Raw genomic sequence first — 25288 nt, 5'->3', positions numbered from 1 at the left:
ATCCTGCACAAACACAACTCTACAGCCCGATAGCTTTTCATACAGATTTATATACTCAACTCTCAATCCACAAGCCCTCCCTTCACTTTTCTCTCTCCAACATTCCTCCTGGACCTCCCTCTTGACTTTTTTGGCATCATGGCCTCTTTTCTTTTTTATTGTTATTTTCCATAACAATGTGTGTGTGTGTGTGTTTAGTACAATGTATTGGCCATTGAATGGGTGTCAACTTATCTGCTACAAATTGTAATTTGTTTCATTAATACCTTATGGAGAATTATAAAGGTATGTTTGCCATCATTCTCATTTTATGGAGGCAAAGACTGAGGCTCAGAGAGGTTAAGCCCAATAGCCCATCAAAGCTCTTGTCATCGCTCTGATTTCACTGCTGTGTTCCCTCTAATGCACTCTTTTCTCCTCTCTGGCCAAATGTTCCATGAATTTGATTGAAAAAGAACTTACTCAAGTATTTCTTTTTAAAGAAGAGAACACAACACAGTACAAATTCACAGAATCAGAAATAAATTCATATGTCCTTCTTTTATCCTTTCAGATTTATTCTAGAGCTCAGCACATAGTATGGGTATAGAAGTCACCTTTCTTCAAAGTGTCACCCACTGCTGTGTCCTATAATGCCTCACTCCTACCTCTCTCCCTCTTTCTCCCTCCTTCTCTTTCTCTCTCTGTGTTTGTGTATATGTATGATTGGATAGGAGAGAGAGAGAAAGAGAGAAGTTTATTGGGGTTCTCTTTCATATTTTTGTTTATTTCCCATAATTCCCTATACCTAATTAGGTTGTAATACATATTAATTTAAATTATAAAATGATAGAAGAATTAAATGATTAATGATCTGACAGTATTCCTGGATTTCTTCTCTAGGAACTATAGCTCCATAAGGCAGCTCCCTCCACCTGACAGTGACTCAAGGGTTTTCTGGCAACTGTTTATTTGGTGTGATTGTGTGTGTGTGTGTGTGTGTGTGTGTGTGTTGAATTATTCACGAGGGGTCTTCTGAAAATATTTTTACATTGCTACAACAGGATTTTTTTATATTTGGATTATTCTTAACAGTCTGTTTCACTACTCAAACCCTCATTTGGTTAATTAAAATTTTCAGTAAGAACTAGTGATTATACCAGAATGGGGGATGAAAGAAAATCGAGCCTATGTAAAGTGTGTTTGGGTTTCCCACCAGTAACACCAAATCCTTGGCTTTTGTCTTCAGATTTCAAAGTTTAGTTATGACATATTTGCTTGGTTTGAATTTTTTAGGTTTGCACAAGAACAAAATGAAATATTAGATGCACAGGGATACAACATGTGGGATGGTTCCTGTTACATGTGTATGTAACTCATCATATAACATGTGGGATGGTTCCCGATACATGTTAATGTAACTCATCATATAACATGTAAGGATGGTTCCTGTTACATGCTTATGTAACTCATCATATAACATGTGGGATGGTTCCTGTTACATGTGTATGTAACTCATCATACAACATGTGGGAATGGTTCTTGATACATGCTTATGTAACACATCATATAACATGTGGGATGGTTCCTGTTACATGTTAATGTAACTCATCATATAACATGTGGGGATGGTTCTTGATACATGCTTATGTAACTCATCATCTAACATGTGGGATGGTGTCCGATACATGCTTATGTAACTCATCAATCAGTAGGAGCTGCTTTTTATGTTTTTCTTTCACCTGAGGTAGTGTCATTTACTGGCTGCATTCTCCGCAGGTGCTGTCTAATCCTGTTCACTAGTCCTAACACTAAATTCATAAAACTGGCTTTATTTTAGACTAAAAAGAGACTGTTCTGATTCCAATGTACCCAAAAGTTCTTTCCAAAGACCCAGTTCACAGCATGTCACAGAGTTTGCCATCTAGGCCCCAATACAAAGAGACCTGCAAAACGATGTTTTAGAAAAGAAATCCATGAACTATACTTATAAAGACCTATAACAATGGGATTGTTTCTAGAGTAAGATAGACTTCCATGATGTCAAGCAAGACAATGATTTTTACCCAAAAAATGGAGTAAGAACTTTTGAATTTAGCTCTTTACTAATACATTGGTTCTTGCCATCTAACAATAAATGTAATCAGAATCCAGGCTTGGACCTCACTTTCCAAAGATTAGATGGAACAAGTCTCATTCCTGTAGTTGTTAATTACCTACAAGGAAGAAAAGGAATTACACAAGCTACAAGAAGTCCAGAATCATCTGATGAGTATTACAAACTACTGTGGGAACAGTGAGTAACTGCCTAGAGACTTTAGGAAGGCTGTAAGAAAGAGTAGCATTTAAGCTCAGCACAATACAATGTGTGGGAGTGTACCAGGATTTTCTTAGACAGGAAAGGGCATCCCCAGATAGAAAAGACAACATGTTCACACAAGTGAGGACGTGGGAGAACTCAGCATCCTGGAGACGATGTGAAAATTAGAACGAGTCTTGTAGAAAAGGAGTTTGGCAGATTGTGTCAGGATCTGTACAGACACATATATCTTTAGCATAGCAATATCACTTATGGGATTTTTGTCCTGAGAAGCACAGAAGAGATTCCTTTATAATGAAAGAATTACAAAATAAAAATTAGCTTATTTTCTAAAATGTGCATAATGGGTGTATGGATTATGGCAATTTTATTGGTCGATTCTAGTGCCAGGGGAATAATAATGAGTGTTCTAAAGCAAGTTTAATATGCATAGATGGTGTTGTATTAACATAAAATGTTATCGTATTAACAAAACAAAGCTATTATTATAATTTAAAGTGATTTATATCTACATATATAAGATAAAAAACTCAAACTTCAAACTAAAACATCTTCAACCATCATAAAATGTTTTGTCATGGTGGTAAAACTGTGGCTGATTTATTTTAACTAATATAACTTGTTATGCTCACTTACTTAAGTACTGATTATTTTGAGTAGATGTAAGTTTACAGGTTTCATTGGTCTAATAGAACTACTGTTAGAGGAGATAAAGGAACTGATCAATTACCAATCACATTTTTTACCTTTTAAGGAAATCATATCAGATTCCCTAAATGGCATTATTAAAATGGTGATATTTTAGGAATGGATTTGGATGTTGAAGCATATTGAAAACTGACCTGCTGATGGTGGGCCAGAAATATGTGGGAGAGGTGAATACATTTAGGTGCGTGTGCCTCAGAGTTAGGTACAAAAAAAGCTACCTAAGAACCATCTGAAATATGTGTTAAGTATGCAGTTTTTAATCTCATCCTTAAAGTCACAATTTCAAGGCAAAATCATAAAGTTATGAGGATCAATATTATTTTAACAACTACCCTAATCCTAAAACATTTTTAATTGGAATAACCATTGATCGATTTAAAATAGTGACCCACATGAACTCAATATACGTGCCTAACAGTAATTTCCCATGAAACATTGGATTTATTGGGGTACACATTTGAAAAGTTCTGCAGCTCCTTGATTTCTCTTGTATTAAGGTGGAACCTTGCACGTAGCTCCTTTCCTGTTTGATTGTACCTACATTCACTTCCAGTCTTGTAGGATGTTCTGTGGTTTTCTGTAGCTAGTCTGTTGTGTTGTTCTTACTGCCTATAAGATTGTCCCTGCTGTAAGGTTACAGGTGACACTGATTGGGTCTTTTCTTCCATAGTTTATTAATGTGCCTGAATTAGATTCACAGTTTCTGTTCTTTTCTCCTTTTACACTTTCTCTTTTATTTTTTTATTTCCTTATTTATTTTATTTATCCTGTATTTCTGATAAACAGCTATGGACTATAGCTTTAGTGACTGGTGTTTTTTTTTTTTTTTTTTTTTTTCAATCAACCTTAAAAATTCTTGATCAGTGGACACACTATTGTTCTGCTCACGGTCTCACTACATCCAGAAAGGATCAGTTCCTTAATGACTTATCATTTCATTCTTGGGATTATATCGAAGTGAACAATTAGTTATCTATGTGCAAAAGTAAAAAAGACATACAGGACACCAGGTAGTTCAGAAATGTCAAACATGAGGCAGCAAAGACAGTATGAATGCCAAAGAGACTCTACCCCACAACACACATTTAGCACTATTTCCCTGTCACCAGAGGCTAAAAGCCACCTGTGATGCTCTCTATATAAGATAGTCTTATTTCAGTCTATGAATCACTAATATTTTGTACACAAAATAGACCAGTCATTCCTTTCTATGTGGACTTATTATCAAACAGCAAGGAAAATTCTGATACCACAACAATGAGTACTGAGTTTAGAAAGCCATCCTAAAAAAGCCTTTTTGTACAAATGAATTCTTTAGACAATATAATCTTTCTTCCTGGGAATCTGCATGGGTCTGGTTTTTATTTGCAGCAGTAATATAAGAACAACTGCAGCCAAGACCAACTATGCATCTCTCTGAAATGCTGCTGTGTGCATGAGTTTTTTTTCCAAAGCTATTCAACTAAAGCAGACTGTACTTTCTAAAACCAGTTTGGGGCAATCATCATTTACTGAATGAACATCCATCGTTCACATTTACTTTCTATTCTGCTGTGAAATCCCTCAAACATCTATGTGGTTGGATAGTGTCTCTAGTACTTTTATTTTTCAATAATTGATGGGATAGAGCTGCAGAGATGCTGTGATGGGAAAGGGACTTTCTTCCAAGCCTGGAAATCTGAGGTGGTCACTGAAATCTACATGGGGGAGGGGGATGATAACTTGTAGATTGTCCTGAAGCTGTTTGTATTTTAATGTTAATACCACTTCCCCAAGATGAGCTGTTTAGTCACATGACTTCAAATGAACCTTCCCATTTTAAGTAGTAAAATAAAGGAAAGCCAGTGACTGGGCTTGGCCAGAGAAGTGGAGAGGGCTGAGAGGTTGGAAGAAATGAGAGGACAGTGGTTAGAGGTTGAAGCAACATGGATCTTCCCAAGGACCAGCTGGACCCAGGTGGGATTTCTTGGTGTTAAAAAGCTATGAACATTAAGGATTTTACAAGTCTAATATCTCATATAGAAGGGAAGTTGATAGTTTTGTCTATTTGATGCAATTTTGTTGTGTAGAGGATTTGTGGATTGAGAGTTGAACATATAAACCTGTATGAAAAGCTATCAAGCTGTAGAGTTGTGTTTGTGGTATTTTGGGGTACAGAAATGCCCTGGGACAGAGGCAGAGAACAGGTGATAGAAAACCGCCAAAGGAAGGGGGTTGTATGGATGAGCTGGGCCATGGTGGCAGTTCAGACCGGGTGCCAGAGGAGCATGCAGCTCTAAACTAAGATTAAGGCTGAGGACTGAGACCTCAGGGCCGACAGAGAGATATATGTTTGTTATCTTTTAATATTTACTGCACCAATAACTGATTCCTGGTTCCTGCAAGTTGTCTTCTGATCACCACATACATCCTGTGGGATACTGACATGAACATACCACATACACACTATATACACACAGAGCACATATGTACATATTCATACATGACTGTTTACAAACTCAGCAAAAAAGAAATCCTGTTGATAGAAATTTTCCTCAAGAATGCTGAGTGTTAAAGTCATGGTCATAGGGTTCTTACTTTTCTAACACTACAAACTTGAAAGTAGTCTACTTCAGAAAGTCTCTATGAAAGTATCAGAAATTCAGATACACATGTTTCTTCACATTTCTTAAGAAACATTGAAAATAACTGTTCTAGAGCACTGACGTTAGATCTAATTTGAAAATAATTCATGTTACCTAGTTTCAAGACTACAAATGTTAATCACTGTAAGCCTCAATTCCTGATTATTTTAAAATAATATAGTAGTTGTTGTGATATCACGCTATTGTAAAGATTGTGAGATCAGTCTTTCATTTATTTTTACAATTATAATATAATTGCATCATTTTCCTTCTCTTTCCTCTCTCTAAACCTGATCTTATAGTGCTCCTTGATGTCTGTTAAATTCAATCCTCTCTTTTCATTAATAATTATTGCACACATATACGGATATGTGATATAGTCCTAAACATAAATACAGCCTCGTCTGTGTGTATTTATGAGCAAGGCTAACCTTGAGACTTTGATACTTAAAAGCCCTAGACCTGGGTAATGGATCAATAAGTAAAACTGCCTGTTGCTAAAGCACAAGGCTCTGAGTTTGAATCTCCAGCAGCCATGTAAACACCATGCAAGGTACTGAGTGATCTTCAGCCAGCCAATCTAATCAAAGTGCGCTCCAGGCTCAGCCAGTGAAACAACCCATTTCCAAGATAGAAGATGAAAATGATCAAGGCAGACAGCATTCAGTGTCAATCTCTGGCCTCGTGTATATATATGTACACCCATACACGTGCACATAAACCACACACACACACACACACACACACACACACACACCAGATAACCTAGATAAATAGTCAATGTAAAAATAAAAGGTAAAAGGGAAGAGTAGAGAGAAAGGAAACATAAGTCAGTAGAATTTTACTCACAAAGCTGCTCCTAAAATATATGTAAGAGTTTAAGAGTGTTAAGTTAGTAGGCAATAGGTTTAGTGACCATTTGTTCCCCAAACAGGCCTTGCCACTGTAAGGGTGGATAGCAAGCCAAGACTAATAATAAATACACACAAAGGCAGTCTACTGTGACCTTACCACCAGTTCTATTTTTATGTCTCATAATAACGAAAAGGTTCCAAAATAATTGCCTCTGTGTTCTTGTCTCTCAACTGGAGCTTGCTTCCTGACATATGTCTTTTAGAAATTCATCCATGCTCCTACTTCTCATTCATGATGACTGTGGTGTGATAATTTACATTTAGAAAAATCTTCTCCGACTACTCAGATTCTTATAAAAAGAAAACACTTGGGAACCATGTGTTTTCTTTTTATAAGCAGGTCATGCTGGTGGTCCCAGGTCTCAACACTGAAACACGCATATTTGAGCACTGGAAGCCAGCTTGGGTACAGAGTGAGTTGCAGGTCTATCTGAGCTACAGATCTTGCCTAGAAGTAAAAATTTGGAAAACAGATACTGAAACATATCATTTTGTATTTCTTAACTGACACTCATTTGAGCACTTGGGTGTTCTGACTTTATTCCCAAGAGCAGCAGTTTGGTGCCTTAATTTCTCATCTGTGTCATAAAGACTGGGATTGGTGGATAGAGAGGACGGACAGACAGCTTGTCTCATATCTTACTTGACATCAGCTTTCCCATGCCCTCTAAAAGCCACTCAATTTAATAGCTGTTAACGTTTAATTTTTTTATAACTACATCTCTTTATTTATCGGGATTAGAACAGGCCATGATACATGCATGGAGCTCAGAGAACAACTTGGAAATAAAGGAAAGCCAGTAACTGGGGGGCGGGGGGGGGAGATGGAGAGTGAAGATCAGGGAGGAGAGGTCAAAGGACTGGGGGGAGGAAAAACTCCAACATGGAAGTCCACAAAGACCAGCTGGATCCAGGTAGGCTTAATTGGCATTAAACAGCTATGAACTTTAAGAATTTTGTAGGTCTAGTATCTCATATAGAAGGGCAATGTGTATCTTTGTCTATTTGATGTAATCTTGTTACATAGAGGGTTTGTGGGTTGAAAATCGAATACATGAACCTGTATGAAAGGCCATTGTTAAAAGTTGGGCTTGTGTTGTGTTTTTGGGGTGAACAAACACCCTGGGATGGAGACAGAAAACAGGCGGTTGAAAAACACCAAAGGAAGGGAGTCATGAGGACAAAATTAGGGCGTGGGGGTGGCTCGGACCGAGTGACAGAGATGTGCACAGCTCCATACTAAAATCAGGCCTGACGAGTGAGACCTGGGAGATAAGCTAAACCATTATTTTTTATTTTTTAACATTTACTGCAACAGGTATCAAGCGCCTTTATCCACCGATCCATGTTGCATGAGTGTGCATGTTTGTGTGTCTGTGTGTTTAAATGATCTTGAAACTTACCAACATTGTTTTTTTTTTTTTGTTTTTTTTTGTTTTTTTATTCATACTCGGAGATATTTAGAATGGCACTAGCATATAATTTAAAGTAAACTATTAAAACTTTGAATGAGAGTTTGGAATGTACAAGGAGGGGAGAACTATCTGGACTACAGGAGCTGAGAGAGTTATGGAAATCTACCATTTTGAAAAGAATCCTGAAAAGCCTTATTGGCCTCACCTTGTCATGATACCAGAGGTCTTGGGCTTCTCTTCATAACTGTTATCCCCTTAGCATTCTATTCTCAGAAAGGAGGGTGGTAGGAAGACAGAGGGAGACACCTCTAGACTTCATTCCCACAGCCTGTTCCTATGAATAAATGCTCTAATGTAGCTTGAAGTGACTGGCATTACCAAATAGCTCTGTATGTACTGACCATGACCATTCAGGCTGTAACACCCTGCTGCAGTGACCGTGACCACTGCAGGTTGTACACCCTGCTGCAGTGACTGTGACCACTGCAGGTTGTAACACCCTGCTGCAGTGACTGTGACCACTGTAGGCTTTAACACCCTGCTGCAGTGGCCATGACCACTGTAAGCTATAACACCCTGCTGCAGTGGCCATGACCATTCAGGCTGTAACACCCTGCTGCAGTGGCCATGACCACTGTAGGCTGTAACACCCTGCTGCAGTGGCCGTGACCATTCAGGCTGTAACACCCTGTTGCAGTAACAGTAACTATTCCAGGCTCTAACACCCTGCTGCACTGTCAGGAAAAAGTTCAGGTTCATTGCACTAACTATGACTTCTCAGCCTATAACACCCACTACACTGACTGTTATCACTTGAGGCTGTAAACCCTGTTTATTTACCTGTGACCATTTCAAGTTGTAACAGCCCTAATGCACTGACCATGACCACTTCAGACTTGACAAAGAATAGGAATTGACAGGACAAGTGGGTCTGAATCCAGCATGCATCTGATGCTGCTGTTGGGAACTCAGTTTTCTGGAATCTTGTGTGTGAGAGTGGGGATAAGGCTAAAAACTGTAGGCAGTTTCTAGGAGGAAAGAATGGCATTTTGCCCTTTCTATAAGCTATGGGATGGTTTATGATAGACTTCGATTGTTTTCTTGTTCCCCTTCCTACATTCAAGGACTGTTTAAGTAACCTAAGAATTTTATTTGGGCACAAGAAAAGACTGTATGTCCTCATATAATCTTTCAATCAGTCCTATACTGTACCTGGACACATATTAAGATGCAAATATCATGGAAGGCATAGAACTGAAGCAATTGGTGTTTGTATTATAAATCTCAATGAGTTGAATTTCTCACTAAAAAAAAAAGAAACAGAAAATCTGTGAAGAGTAGGTTCTTTGAGCCACAGGTGCCCTCTGAGTAAGCCTGTGCTAACATCTCAAACACAAATTTCCCCTGACTTCCAGGTCACTGTACTTTGAATTGACTTTTGCCTCTTTTCCTTAGTCATGGTTGCCATCCTTCCGTAACTAGCCTAGTCCAAACCCTCTTCGTCTAGATTTGCTTCCTTTTATCTTGATAATGTAAATCACAATATATGCATTTAAAATGCTGGAAAATAGGATAAATAATTAGTATAGAACATGTCTTTTGCATCATGATACTATTGTTATTTGGGACCAGATCACTCTGCTACAGAAGCCCTGTGCATGCCCAGTCACTGGATAGCAACATCTCTAATTGTATCGATCAGAAGATGCCGCTTTACATCTTGAGTATCCATTTTGGGGTAGAGAGAAAGGTTGAAGGCAAAGATACTACCATACATTTGGAATAATTTTAGATATTTAAAAAATCCCTAAAAAGTCATCAGTCTTTGACTTACATTAACCATTTCATTTGTTTTTTGTTTCATGTCTCTTAAAGTTATAGTAATTTAAGCAGAAACAAAGAATAAAGATTATAACATATAAACACATAATATACATGCATTAATATATATACAATAAATACACATAATACATATAATAATACATCTAAGTTCTAGATTTTGAATGAAACTTACACCAGGTGAAGAATGTGATAAAACTGATTTTTTGTCTTTGTTCTCATATCAATATTGCTTTTTTTTTTCAAAATTGAGCATTACTTTGTTTTTCAAACAACAGTAATCTCTTAAATTTCAATTCAAGATTATCTCTACTACCTCATGCTAGTTGCATCCAGCTAGAAACTGAGATTACACTGGCTAACTTAATGTTTTGTGTAAGCAGATAAATTACTTATTCTTCACCCTCTAGCATTTCTATCTATGAGAAGCAGAAATGCTTTAGGTAAACTGTCATTACATTTCATAGTTGTTATTCCATGAATTGTTATTCCATGTTCTTCCATTTGTATCTTGAGATGAAAGGTTGGGATTGAAGTGGGCTACGGAGTTCTTCAGACTGCCGGAGCCTGTATCTAAGATTTTCCCCTTGCATGCCCACTCCTTTACTTCATATAAAATAAGGAGCCCCATCTCTCTTCTTTTCCAGCAACATTTTCTCTCAAAATATCCACAAGTCATGATTGCCAAAACCTTAGTGAATACAGGCATCACTGTTTTATTTAGTTCATTGTCTTTAAATAACAAAATTAATACTATATACAGCTGATGAGAGTGTGTTGAATGGAACCTGATGAAGCTGTATCTCATTTCCCTTTTCAATGCAGTCTTCTTCTGAGATAAACCTCAATTCTCTGATATTTTGTCTTTGTGAAAATATGCCTATGTGCCATTTGTGTGTGTGTGTGTGTGTGTGTGTGTGTGTGTGTGTGTGTGGTGTGCATAGATTTTACTATTCACATTTTGAATCTATTTTAAATAGCGATATATCGTAGGACTATATTCATCTAGACATAAATGAATTTATAAAATTTTATTTTACAGATTTGCAGAGTAGTGCTTTTTGCAAATATAAATTATCCCTTTTTGGCTCATCATGAGTAAGTAATTCAGGTTTCTGGCTTTAGCTACAATAATGCTATGCTGTAAGATGCAGGTGGATTTCCAGAGTTTGAAGGTGATTATTTTCTTCCTATGAGAAGTGCTCCAAGTTTTCATCTTTTGTTCTGAAAGAATAAAATCTCACTGTCTAGGTCCATGCTGCCTTTAACCAAACAGGTCAAATATATGTATCAAGCAGAAGAGAACATATTTAAAGTTGCTGAAGATGTTTCTTTCTCTCAGAGCTAATGCTAAATAAAAGAAAGAGGGAAAAGACACTTGGAGCATGTATCATAGCGTTCCACAGTTCAGGGGTGTCTTCTAAACAAATACTGGCTAAGGAGGAATGACAGATCTTAGTCTCAAGCCCAGTCACCACTTACTTATTACAGAGTTCCTTCTGATATTCATTCTTAGTTCACTTTTCCTATGTAGGGCTGACTGACTTGGAAAGAGATGTGAAATGCGTGAATAACATCATAACTGGGCAATAAAAATTAATTTTAAACGTGCCTGGGGCATTTTCTGAATTTCCAAAACGTATTTTAATATTTGACTTGTGCTTTTGTTTCTTAAATCTTCATGGCACTGTCATTAGAAAAACACTATGGTCTCTCCTCTTAGCATACCATTAGAATGTACAATGTACTTTGACGGGATATGAGCTGTATTCCTATTTCTGCACGGTAGCAGATGTGTTAGGCAACGATTTCCATATGGCATTCCAGGTGTGCAGTCTTTTATTTACCAAAAATTACTTTAAATTTCAGAAAGAATCCAAGTAATAAAAACAATACACATTTCCATTTGATTGCTGGCAAACATGCTTGTTCTTTAGGATTTGGAAAGCAAAATGTGTGCTGCCTGCTTGTTAGTTTTTTATTTTTAATAATCAATCAAATAGCATATTTATTACTACTACATCTTTAAAGGGAAGAGTTCTAATTGGCAAAAAGCACAATGTATTTCATAATGTTGCATAATTGCTCTCACAAAAATCACCACATAATTACCATCATAATAAACATAATATTGTGTGTGGGGGGGGGTTAACATTCATTGACTTGGAAATAAAATTATAATTGTATTTATAAAGCTTTGGGGAGATTCTAGTATAAAGAGTATGAGATAATAGTGGAAATATAGGCGTCCAATTTAGTATTAGGCAAAACAAGATAATGATCAAAAGGAAATCATATAGGAGTTAGGGATTCAGGTGTTGACAGGAACAGTTTCTCTTCTAACTGGTGATCATATAGGTTGTGAAAAAAATTATCCAGAAAAAGCCCTTGTCCGTGTGAGTACGTGAGTTAAAGGCAGCCTGCACCCCTTGAGTCCCGAAGCAAATTCAACAGCAGCGGACTTTTTGAGCCGAGCGCGGACTGGGCTGTGTACCAACAGCCTCGTCAACTGCAGACGGAACTGCAGCATCCCTTCCTGCAGTAGCGCGCCAGCCATTGGCTCCTCTGTGACACGTGACTGATAGAGGCTTTTCTGTGTCTTTTTTCGCCCATCTGTGTGCAGGGCACTGATAGGCCAGGCTGATGCGCAGACAATTTATCATCTTGATCTCCCACTGAGTCAGGGAGCTCTCCTGTCACCAGTATTGATTTCAGAGGATGGACTAAATTTCCTAGGATTTCCATTAAGAATTAAGAAAAAAGCTCTAAGCACGCAGGGTAGCCAGACAGACATGGATATGAGATGGCACTGTGAAAACTCGCAGGTAGCTTCTTCTCTCAGCCGCTAAGCTCAGCTTAGTTCTGCAGCATGCAGGGTTTAAGATACCAGAAGCTTAAAATCAATAAGAACGGAAATACGAACAGACTCATTCGGATGAACTGATTTTAAGATTTATACGAAAATATTTTTTGGAGATTGCATGTCAAATTTATGCACGCTGTACATAAACTGTAAAGAGATTTTAAATTTGGAGATGTCCTTAAACCCTGAGCATGGTTGCTTTTAGTTTTGTCTGCTGCTTTTCTGTGAGCTTCAGAGTTTTATTTTTCCAGCATGCTTGTGACAAAACAACCAAAACTTGTGTGTGTGTGTGTGTGTGTGTGTGTGTGTATGTAAGTTGGGTCAAGTAAAAGCATGAATAAACGCTGCTTTTAATACTTACCAGACTGCTTTATTACTGTTAATGACTTGGTAAAAATGTTGCTTAGAAATGCTTATATTCTGGCCGTGCATGCTTTTGCGGCACAGTGAGATTTTTACTGAAAATTCACACGGTGTTGTGTCTGAATTGTACTCGTGTTTGGTAAGAAAGAATGTATTAGTGGTCACTGTTTATACGTAGCTTCTATAAATATTTCATGATAATAGGATTTGAGTAACATTTATGTCATTTCTGCTTGCTGAAAAATACATGTGTTGGAAAATGAAAGTGTTTATATTTCTGAAATGCTAACTTTGATTATTTCAAAGATAGCAAGATTTCAATCTTTAGAAATGCTTCATAGATGAGAGAACTAAAATGGTTTTTTTTAATGTATCTAATGATAAGCGTCTAGGAATTGCTGTTTATGTATTCAGACGGTTTTATGTATCATTTGTGCGTGTGCATGTGTGTGTGGTGTGTGTATATTTGTATGTGTGTATGTGGTGTGTGTTAGAGTGTGTATGGCATTTGTATCGGGAGGGGGTAAATGCCCTGAGGAATTATTTTATATCCTTCTAGCCCGTCCTTATTCTTGTGAGGAGCAAAAAGCCTTGGCATTCAAGCATTCCCATGACCCAAGGGGATCAAAGGGAGCACAAGGAAGAGATGTCCAGATGGGACCGCCAAGCTTGGCAGTGAGAGAAGACAATGGATGGGGGTGGAGCAGATGGAAGACAGAAGGGCTGCGTGTTAGTGAAGGGCTGGGGGTGGGGTGGGGAGGAAGACTGCTTCCTAGAGAAGAAACCCAGTCTCTCTTCTCATGGGAACTTCTGATTGCAGGCTCTCTTCATTTCTGTAGTGACAGCTATTTTAAATTCAGCTTAGATTAGGGGAGAAAATCCATGAATACAAGTTGCTTTATGGGATTACTAACAGATTCTTCCTTAAGTGATTTTTTTTTTTTTTTTGTTTTTTGTTTTTTGTTTTTTGTGATCTTTGTGTCTTTACTGTGTTTAGAAAAATAGGAGGGAAATTTAAATTAAGTTTATACATTTTGAGCTGGTGGCATCCTAAAGGAAATGTGGACAATATTATTAAACTTTTAACCTGGACCATTGGTAAAACATCCAGAGTGCTAACAAATTTTGTTTAGTGAGAGTTGGTACTGAAAATATTGACAGCCTCTGATAACCAACCATTATTGCTTAGTTTTAACGTCTACTTAAGTCAATATCTAGAACAATGTCTGAATGGTTTATTTAGGTCATTGTTGTTTAGGACATAGCCTGAGGGTTTCAATGACCACTTCCAATTCTGAGCTGAAATAAATCTCCTAGCATCATCCATCCAGTCTTCTGTCACTCCTGGTCACACAGCTTTGTCCATGTGTCACAAGCCTTGAACAGGATAGAAATCAACTTATTATTATTTACAAATCATTATTATGATTTGAAAAATTTCTGATTTCAGTTATCTTTATAGTGACTTTTATTGAATCCAGGTAATATCCCTAATCCTAAATACACATGCGTTTGATTAAAATCATATACTAAAAAACACAAACTAAAACGTTTAAAAACACGTCTTTTTGCCCATAGGTCCTTCACAGCATACTGGCTTATGGTTTAGGTTTGAGATTTCTATTTTGCAGAAAGTCTTAGCATGATGCAAGTGCTTTTCAATTTACCTCTGGAACCTTGCTTTTAACAAAGAACCATTAAATGAGTCACTTACTAGGACTCTTTAGCTTTGGAATTTTGAACTGTGCTAGAAATAATGTACTTAGGTCATTTAAAGTATTTTTTTTTTTTCAGAAGCCGAAGAAGAAAGTTGATTTCTCATTATGCCTTCCCCCTTTTTCCTTTATTTCCTATGCTTAGAAATTAATGGTCTTCATTTGGCATGTTCTGTCTAACATTCCTAGAAGGGAATCAAAGTCTGTATATAGAAAGTGAGACAGAGATTTCTATTTTGGCAGCCTGGCTGCTGTTCATTAAACAAAATGACCCAGTGATAAAGGGTGAAATTTCTATTGAGTACACAATCAAAGTTATTTAACGGGCTATAAGCAAAGAGCAGTAAAATTTCAATTTGTACCAAATATATTGGTACAAACAAATTGCCAATCACTTGGAAGGAAATGGAAGGAATGGAAGTTTGAGGTTTGCCTAAGTTTCATAGTTTCAAGACCAGTCAAAAATAGAGAGTAAGTCCCTCTCTCAAAGTCAACCAATCAAGTAACTAAAAATTATTCAATTAAAAAACAAAGGCTTTAAAGTCATATTTAGTGACTGATTCTAAATGCATTTGGAGTAATCTGCCAAGCAAAGTTTTTATTGAGACATTAACCAGAAAAATGCTTATGCAGTACAGATCCTTAGTAGCCAAGTATTTGATACCAATGATAACAGAGGCAGGGATGCTGATGTACTACTCTCTGTGTCTATTCCATTGCCCCAGTAATTTATGAAATGGGCTTATCCCACCGCATCTCCTCACAATTTACAAACTGCAAGTACAATCAGTTACTTCTATGACAGTTGCCAACTCATTGGAAAAGCCCTCTTAACTTACATTATTTAGATTTCAAGTAGGAAACGGAACCACGTAACCAACCAACAATAAACCTTAGGTGTATGTTCCACCATTTATAAAATTATTCATTTGAAACAAGAGCTTCTGCTTTAGACTTACTTATTTCATATTATATATGCATATGTTTTGCCTGACTGGTGCCCATGGAGGGAATTAGGTACCTAGAACTGGAGTTGCAAGTCACTGTGAGCCACCATGTAGGCTCTGTGAATTGAACCCTGGTCCTCTGCAAGAGCAATGGGCACTCTAAACTGCTGAACCATTTCTCCAGCTCAGAAATAACATCCTGTGTTATCCAAAAAGAGTTTTCTAGTCTATGGCCATACCACCCAGAAAACACCCAATATACCCAAGGCCATGTCCTTCATTTTTCTGTTATTTGTATTGATACAATCCATAGATAAGCAGGGTATTGACTGCTCAACTATGGCCAGGCCAAGGGATCTATAGTTAGCATCTGTCTTCTCTCTCACCCCTTCCATTCTCTGCTTGTAACGTTCACTCCTCTGGGACTTTACCTATGATTCATGGGCTCAAATGCTTTTTGATCAGAAAGATAGTATGTTACTTATTCCAGAACTCAAAACAATCAACTTTAGACAGCACATGGGGTGTTAATTTAACAATGTACCTCAAAAGTATTGCTTTGTTCTATAATTAACCTTTGAATCTCTTTGATCTCTAGTAAGGTTGCCACTATTTGCCCTGGTTCTCAACCTTCCCAGCTTTACCTTTACTACAGCTCCTCAAACCAGGCTGACCCTCAGCCATAAAACTACTTTATTACCACCTCTTAACTGCAATTTTGCTACTGTTGTGAATCATGATATAATGATTTGGTAAATATACTATCTGGTGTGTGTGTATGTGTATGTATATGTGTGTGTGTGTGTGTGTGTGTGTGTGTGTGTGTGTGTAAGGTTCATTCACCTACTCAAGTGGTTGCAACCCACAGGTCAAGAATCACTGTCCTAAACAGTTCATCACCCTGTTTGTTGTCCTGTTTACTTTTATGTAACAGCTGGTATTTGATTCCTTGAAGGTCTCTCTACTTCTGTTGTCACTCTGACAGGCTGGATGGAACTAGGCTAAGTCACTCCAGAGTGAGCCCTCTCTAGAGCAGGCAAACAATTCCTGCTGTTTAAAATAATATGAGAAACTAACAAACAGTTAATAGACCCATGGACATCTCGAGCTTCTTTAGCAGATTAAATGCAGAATGAATTTAAACAAGTGGCCCCTGTGCAAAGAAAAAAACTTTGTGGCATAGTCCCTACTGCACTCTGACATTTCCTACCTCTGTGATGTCATGATATGACTATAACGGCACATTTCCACTTTCTTCTCCACTGTTCTATTTCATCTGGAGTCATAATGATTAAACAAAAGTAACTCATCTGGAACTCCATCTCAAAATTCAATGGTTTTATTTGTTTCCAACATTTTTTTGATCTTCAGATAAAGTAGAAATTTTAATTGCAAAATGCCTCAAATATTTTCTTACTATTTCTTCAAAACTATAATATAATGTTTTTCCAATAAATACTTCATTACCTCAAATATCCTTAGTATAAATTATAAAATAAAAGTAACAGTGGTGAGAGTACTGAATAATATTTTAGCAAAGCAAGAAAGCTCAGCTTCCCAAAGGAGTCAGTCCTGATATTTGATTCTCTTTTCTCTATTCTTTTTGCTTTTTCAAAGACATTATATTGTCTCTATGTGTAAGTTTTTGAATGTTATATATGTTGATATAAGTTTACATCACAGATTGAGCAGCAAATCTATCAATTAGATGGAGGTTTACAAGTGCAGGAAACACCTTTGCTTGGTTAACTTCTTCACACCCCTTCACCCTGCAAATTCTCCTGGAGTGTAGCCAAAGACAAAATGCCAAGGTGGCAGGTAGAGTTTAGTGGCACTGCATTTGCCGTGTATTTCTAAAGGCTTCAGTTTGATTCCTAGCACCAGGGAGAAAGGCAGCCACCCTCGTCGTCAATCACTGGAAGAATTATGAAAAGTAGATAGCATGTGCAAGTATAGATTATATATAAATGACTATGTATATGTATATATAATAAAGCACGTATTCTGTTAAAACAAAATAACTTTACTCAGTAAAACTCATTTATTATCAGCTCAAATTTTTTCAAGAAATTTTTTTATAGTACCGAATAGAATTTATTCAAGTCATGGGAGTCATTTATTCAAGTTAATAGAGAGAGAGAGAGAGAGAGAGAGAGAGAGAGAGAGAGAGAGAGAGAGAGAGAGAGAGGTAATAGAGGGAGAGAGAGAGAGAGAGAGAGAGAGAGAGAGAGAGAGAGGTAATAGAGGGAGAGAGAGAGAGAGAGAGAGAGAGAGAGAGAGAGAGAGAAATAGAGGAGTAGAGGCCAGCCATGAGCACGTGGAGAAAGAGGGGGGGAAGGGAAGGGAAAGAAGAGGGGTAAGGGGGGAGAGTACAAGAGCAGGAGAGAGGAGAGGCAAGAGCTTGCTAGAAATTTTTATGTGTACTTTTCGTTGCATAATAATTGCTTCAAATCTCAATCCTTATTTTTCTGTGTGAGTCAGCCATTTATGCAAGAACATGTGCTTTTATATTTACCCTCCATGGTGCTGTTTCCACTTACACAGCTTCTGCCGGCAGCACAGCATTTGACTGGACCGCCTTTCCTTTAGGTTTGTGGTGACATCCAAATTGCCTTCAGAGCCCCTTGTCCTTTTATGTCTACATAAAGTATTGCTAAATGTGTAGCCACTAAAAGCTAGGTCCAAAGTATATATGTAACAAGTAAGAAGCTTGGTCAGGGGATATCTACAATTTTAGGGATTGTCTTGCCTTTATTACAAGATTATAGGTAGAATATCTCAGCCATTGCTAAATTCTTATCACTGTGGTTTTCATGCACTGCTAGTTATGATAAACGTGCCTGCTGGTTGGGTGATCTCTACAAAACCCCTGCTGGATATCATCAGTGACTATCTAGAAAGTAAGGGACTTTATATCTTGCAAGTTCACTTACCAATCAGAATGAACACTCACACATCAGGAGACTACTGAAGGTTGAGCTGCCTTCTTTTGAAGTATCACTAATGGGCACGTGCCTTCTGGTTGTCTGTCAGTGCCTTATAGAAAGAGTTCAGTACAGGTTAAAGAGAGACAAGGCCGTGTTATTTGACTATATGCAACCCCCCTTATATAACCACACAATGAAAGACAATGCAAGATCATATAAAATCAGGTGGCTATCCATTCCTTAGTACCGCCCCAGCCTCTAAAGTGTTGTGAAGACTTAGGAAGAAATAAAGCGTTTGGAGAGACATGTGTTGCAGTGGCAGAATGTCTGGACTACCCAAGGCCCTGGGATCAATACTCAGAAGCAGCATCAGAAAGGAAAGGAGAAAGAGGAGGAATTATCCCTTGAAACAGTCATTTTAAAAAATAGTTAGACTGGGCCCAAGTATAAATATTATGGTGATATAATATATGTAGATATATTGTTGGGTCCATATATAAATATACGAGCCAGAAGATAAACCAAGTATGCACGTGAAGTAGTCTACTGCATTTTCAGTGTGGTTGACTAGGTTTTGGTCTCAGTTTAAGTTACTCCAGAGGAAAGAAAAATGAATATAAATATGGGAAGAATGCACGGAGCTTGAGGGAAACTAATTGGAAAGTGAGAACAGTAGCACAAACAGCTCACTGATGTCATGGAACTGTGAATGTCAGTATGATTTGCTCAATGAGTATTTCTCTTTAGAAGCAGAGACCAATTATGAGACAATACATAAACAATTCATTTCAACTATATTTTGGCATAAAATCTTAAACTCAATAGTATCACAAACTCTCAAATTACAGATAAATAAGCTTGAGGTGTTGTTTAAAGACGTGCATGGCAGTAACGTTTGCCCAGATTCCTGACTTCCTCATTTATACATGCTGAGTACGGTAATAATCAATGTGTTTCTTAGTTACTTTCTACTGCTGATAAAAGAGTGACCACTCACCACTTTTCGAGGCAGGGCTAATTTAGCTTATGCAATAACAGTGCATCACTGAGGGAAGCCAAGGCAGGAACTCAAGCAGGGTAGGAACCTAGAAGCAGGTACTAAACAGAGATATGGAAGAGTGCGGTTTACTGGCTTGTTCCCCTCATTTGCTCTGCCTGCTTCCGTCTACACTTCAGGACCAACTGCGCACAGCGGCATGGGCCTCCGTCCCTCCCTTGATGAAATGGTTGTTCTCAAATGAGCACCCCTTTTACAGACAGCAGTGTCAAGTTTTCAAAAACTAATGGATTTACATTAAATAAAAGTCCCCCGGGTTTGGTAAGACTTGAACTTATTTCCCTCTACATAAAAAGTCCATAAACGTTGTAGTCTTGCACTTTGTGGGAAGAGATGTGACTGAATATGTGGAGGTTTGGTGTGATGTGACTGAGAAAACTAGGCACTTGATTGACATAGGACTCTTAAATGCAAGGATATTTAGAAAATATGCCATTCAAACAAGAATAATCCGTTTTATGTCTATAAATATAAAATACACGCAGTTATATTTTATTGGTTGCAGCTGTTCCATTTCCTTGCCCTTTTGAATGTATCTGAGCCTTGAAAAAATAACCCATGCAAAATACCACAACAGATGAGCATCTCAGCACATGTCTTTAATCCCAACACTCAGGAGGCATTTGAATCTCTAAGTGCAAGGTCAGCCTGAAACATAGAGAGTTTCAAGTCAACTAGGGCTACACAGAGAGACACTGTCTCTAAATAATAAGTAAATAAAATAACAACCCCCGCACACCTCACCAAATCCCATGTAATATCTAGAAGTTAATTAGATCAATGTATTTTCTTTAGCTCTTTAATATAAAAACACATATGGTAACCAGATCAACTTTAGATTATAAAAAGCATTCTAAATCCAGTAACCACAGTTCTCCCTCCATTCATCCTTCACAATTGATAACATCCAATATAACCAACTGCACTTGCCTGTACTGTTTTGTAGTGAAAGATAATTTTTTTTAAAGAAACAATTCCTTTGTTCTACTTTTTTCTAAATGTCATGAGACTACTCTGAGAAATTTCAGGGTGACAGTAATTTGATTTCCAACAATAGTTGAGAGAAACTGCCTCTTAATGCTACTCAGAATTCCATTAGGTACCATGGAATCGACAGTTCTAAGGGTTAGTATAATTAGCAAGAAAGACCTTTCCATGTGTGCACACCACCCTTTTCTTCTGTCTTAAGCATTGATTCTATTCTTGATTTTAACCTGGCATCTTTTTCTCTCTTTGTTGTTCTTGGTTCATCTTAGTCACCCTCAACTCTCTGTTCTCAGCCTCAAATCTGCCCATACAGCCATTTCAGATTCACCTGAAACCCCACAGGTCACAGTGGGGACAGGTTATCTGAGAGACTGCCCACATTTTAAACAGGTTTTTTATATTGGCGTGTGTAAGAAAGTCTACCAGGGAAGTTTCTTCAGCAATTCAAAGATTACCCACCATATTTTGCATTCTTGATTTCCTCCTTTGTTAAGAGAGATGTAAACAGCTTTAATCTTCACTACTTCATGATTTTAGAGTGTGGATAAATGTCTTTTAAGAAAGGCGTTCTTAATTGGTCTAATGAGCGTGGATTGCTTTTCTTGTTCTTAAGTCACCTTTCCTAAATATGCATTTTGTATTTTTTGCCTGGATTTTTATTTTGGTTCGGTGTTGTGAATAATTCATTCAGTCACGGTCTTAATTAGAGGCAAGGCTGATTTTTCCATTTGTACACCGAAGACGGCACGGGCTTGTTAGCATTCTGCCTGTGAACCTGCTGGATTTCAGAGAACTGAAGACAGGGCATCCTAGAAACTCACAACAGGAAGAGCAGTACCCTTCGTGACAACTCAGCAAACGAGGAGAAAGGCAGAATGTGTTCATAAAAGCAGAATTTTTTTTATGGAAAAAAAAAAGGAATATGTTTCTGTGCTGCCTGAGCTCTGTCTCCACGAACTCCCACTTTGATATGAAGTCATGAAATGATTTCAAATCTATTTTGCAGAAGCCAAAATAGCTAAATTATTCATTATAAGTGAAAATATTTACTCCCATGTACCGAAATCAACGATTTCTTTTCTTCTGTTCCTAGTAAGAACCTGTGGTGTAAAATCGGAGGCTGAATATATTGAATAGTCACCCAGGTGGTGCTGGACCTGCTCTTTGGAGTTTTGTGTCTTGTATCCATAAATGTTTTATAAAGTTCCATATGTTCTAGACTAAAGTACTTCATTCCCAAGGAAGTTTCACCTTGACCTCTGAATGGTGAGGGTCATTGTGGCTTCTAATGGAAGTGGTGGGGGGAGGTAAGGGAGGGAAGTGGCCACAGGAGAGATAGATTGCATAGTCTGAGGAGCTGTTCTGCTGCTGAGAGAGAACTATGGGAGACAAGATTTGTAAGTGCCAAATGAGGTACTCAGGGAACAAGGCCTTGTAAGCATTTTTTCTATAAATGCTTCTGACAGAAAGTGGGTCTGTACTGATATCAAAAGGTTATATATGCAAAAAATAATTTTATGGATGTTCGCAGTTTGTACATAAGAAGAATCAACACAGTTTGCAAATGTCTATGGCCACTAGACTTCCTTAGCAGGGTAGTTTGTGGTCTTGTTTTTTTTTTGGTTTGGGGTTTGTTTTGTTAGATGCATCCGTATAAATTTGAGACTTTGACATCAATAATTTAAAGACTTAAGATATAGAAGATACAGTAATTATATCTTTCAGACTTTTAAAAAGAAATTGTTGTCCAACTCTAAACTGAAATTATTTGCTCCCTACTGAAATTCAATGGATAATCCAGGGAAGTATCAATCTGACATATAAGTTGGTACATACAGCAGCATTTTAGCTTTTAAGCTAATCTTATAATGATAGATTTGACTTCCAAAGCAGTTAGTTCAAAATATTTCAATTTAAAATATCTCTGAAACCTTAGACAATGTAAGAGCTCTAGTGGCTCCTGTCTGAGGAGAGAAGGACATTAGGAGATCAAATGTGGGGACCAAATGCCGGTGTCCAGCTCTTTTTATTCGGGCCAGAGTGAGTGTCACCAAATCCATTTAAAAACATATGAGTCATGTCACCAATTTTCCACTCTTGACAGTCATCTATGATACATTTTTAATCTGTTGTATCTGATGGAATTGGCTCTAGATACCCTATGGTAGGCTGGAGAAAATTCATCGTGAGACCCACTGTTCTTAGTACAGTGAAGGAAATTGTGCACTGCTTCTAGTGCCTTGCTTTGCTGGAAGCTGTGTGAGAAAGCAAACATTCCTGGCGGATTCTCTTCTCTTTTACTATGTGGTGTTTAATTTAGGTAAAGTCTTTGTTAGTATCAGAAATAAATCTGAAAGACAAATGCTAGTTAAGTAGTTCAGAGCTAGCTTGACCTGAATTGTTTCCCTTGTACATATTACATTGCTGATTTTCTCTTACATACCATCCTAGAACTTAAAATAAAAATTTAGTTCACATCTCATTAGGTGAAAGACTAATTCTACTCCCCTAATTCTGAAAGAGTTCTATTATCAACTCACTGATAAGGTAGAGCAAGGTAGACTGCTGCCGTCCAAACACGGCACAGACTCTTACTCTCATCCTCTCCTGCCTTCTGCAATTAAGGTTCATCATTTCTGCTTGCTCTGTCCTGCTTTTTCCAGAAGTCAGCTAGTGACATCTCCTTTTCTGTCCCATCCCTGTCATTAAGGAATAAAATTGTCAACAAAACACTAGTTATAAAGTTGCTAAGTCACCTGCTCTTATTTTTAGACCTTACAATGGAGGTCAGACAATGCCACCGAATTCTGTGACATTGAAGAAACCATATTGATAACATCATAATTATTAGCTGAGTCAGATTCTAAGAAATGTTAAGATTGCAGAGTCAAATTATGTGATATAACAAAAGCCAATGGATAGAAGCAACAGTTTCTAGAAATAAAGACTGGAAAGTTTATTATTGATGATTCTTTAATGCCTTCTTTTACATTTTTTTAAGTTTTATTTCATTTGCATTTTATTCTAATTTTCTCTTTTAAATCAGGTATACAATTTTGTTGTTAATTTTTTTCTCATGGCTTTTATACCTCAATCTTATTTATTCATAGACACATTAGGGAAACAGCATTTTAAAATGGTACCATTAGCAATAATGTGTTCCTCTGTGGCAAGACTCATACCTCAAGTCAGGGTCACATACTCAAAACCTGAAAGACAGAGATTATTCAAGTAGCTTGTGGTTTAGAGTCAATGAACTCCCTCCCTTTAGCATTAGTTCCTATACGTCATCTCAATCCTCACTGTTACTAAGTCATTCCATGGGAAAGAAGATTATTTCTTTGTGACATGATTGCAGATTGACAGAAAGTCGTAAAGGAAAACACTGGGAGATGGTTGCTGAAGAAACAGTCCATTTGGAGGGCAGTTTTAGTTGGTGGAAGATATTCACAGATGAAGAATGTCTTTGTCCTTAAGTCTGAAATTTCAGACCTCTGCTGATACCAGAAGACCCAATCTGGAATGGGACAGTTTAGTTGACTGAGCCAACTCAGCGTGTTTTGTGCATTAACATTTGGCAAATCTGTAGTTCAGGATCAAAGCAGGACGTTACTATTACTTCTCATTAGAGAGTCATTTCCGATTCTGACAGAATTAACTTGTTTCTATGTGCATATTATATATGCATATAATTTCTAACATTTTAGCTTCTTAGAACAAATATCAACATCAGCATTCTTCCTATAGGATTCTCTTGATGCGCCTTTACCTTGCTACCCTTCACTTCATTTTTAGAGTCCTGAGGATTTGACCCAGTGCAGTGGGGTCCACTTTTCTTGGACTACTGTGTGCTATTCTTAACCAGCTTCAGCCAGAGTGTACTGCATTCTCAGCTAGAAGATGGATGTCCAGCAATTGAAAGACAAGAGATTTAAAGCAAAGAAAAATTGTATTTGATTTCTACTGTGTTTATGTATGTCAGTGCTTCCTGGATGTAAATTAATTCTCATGTCTCTCTATTGCTGGATGCAAATGGAACACTAGCCATTAGTTTCAGCAAAGCTTAGCAGTTCAGGAGAAAATGCACATACAAGACCGTCTATGCGGCCTAATAGAAATGCCACCAAGATGCTGAGACGGGGGCAGTTGCCTCCTGACCCCTAAAAAACGGACTTTGTTGTCAAGATTTTTATTAAGGCTCTTTGCCCCAATGAAATGTCTACTTTTCCCCCTACACACAGAAGCCAATCAGATATTTTGAGAGTTCTTTTCAGCTTCCATATTTCCTAGCATTTATTTTAATTTATTTACCTTTCATAAAGCCATTTTTACTTAGACTTGAAAGAAGCACTGATAATGTGCAGGTCACAGTCTATAATTTGACTTCTGACCTGTTTGTATCTATTTTGAAAATTTTTGTCACTATTCTCCTTTGAAACCAGAAAGAAAAAAGTTTTTATTTGAAGAGCATACATGGCTGAAATCTTTGCTATAATATCAATGTGGGAGAACCAAAGATGTAAAATACACATCAGCTGAGTTGCCCTATTTTCATAGAAAACTCAGTGACTATTTTTTTAAAAGCAAACTATTTATTTTTAAAATAAATGAACTCTATGCAAATTCCTCT

The 25288-nt window shown here is 37.4% G+C and overlaps 1 protein-coding gene across 2 annotated transcripts in view; it reads left to right on the top strand.

Annotated features, from left to right (window-relative positions):
* Positions 1-25288, top strand: part of NRXN1 (neurexin 1) — a 1029777-nt gene that overhangs the window by 965524 nt on the left and 38965 nt on the right. The gene's annotated exons all lie outside the window — the stretch shown is intronic.

Source organism: Micromys minutus, assembly GCF_963924665.1.
Source record: "Micromys minutus genome assembly, chromosome: 3".
In the NCBI taxonomy this organism is placed as follows: Eukaryota; Metazoa; Chordata; class Mammalia; order Rodentia; family Muridae; genus Micromys; species Micromys minutus.
Note: the sequence above shows the minus strand (reverse complement) of the source record. Positions and strands in the feature narration are given on the sequence as shown.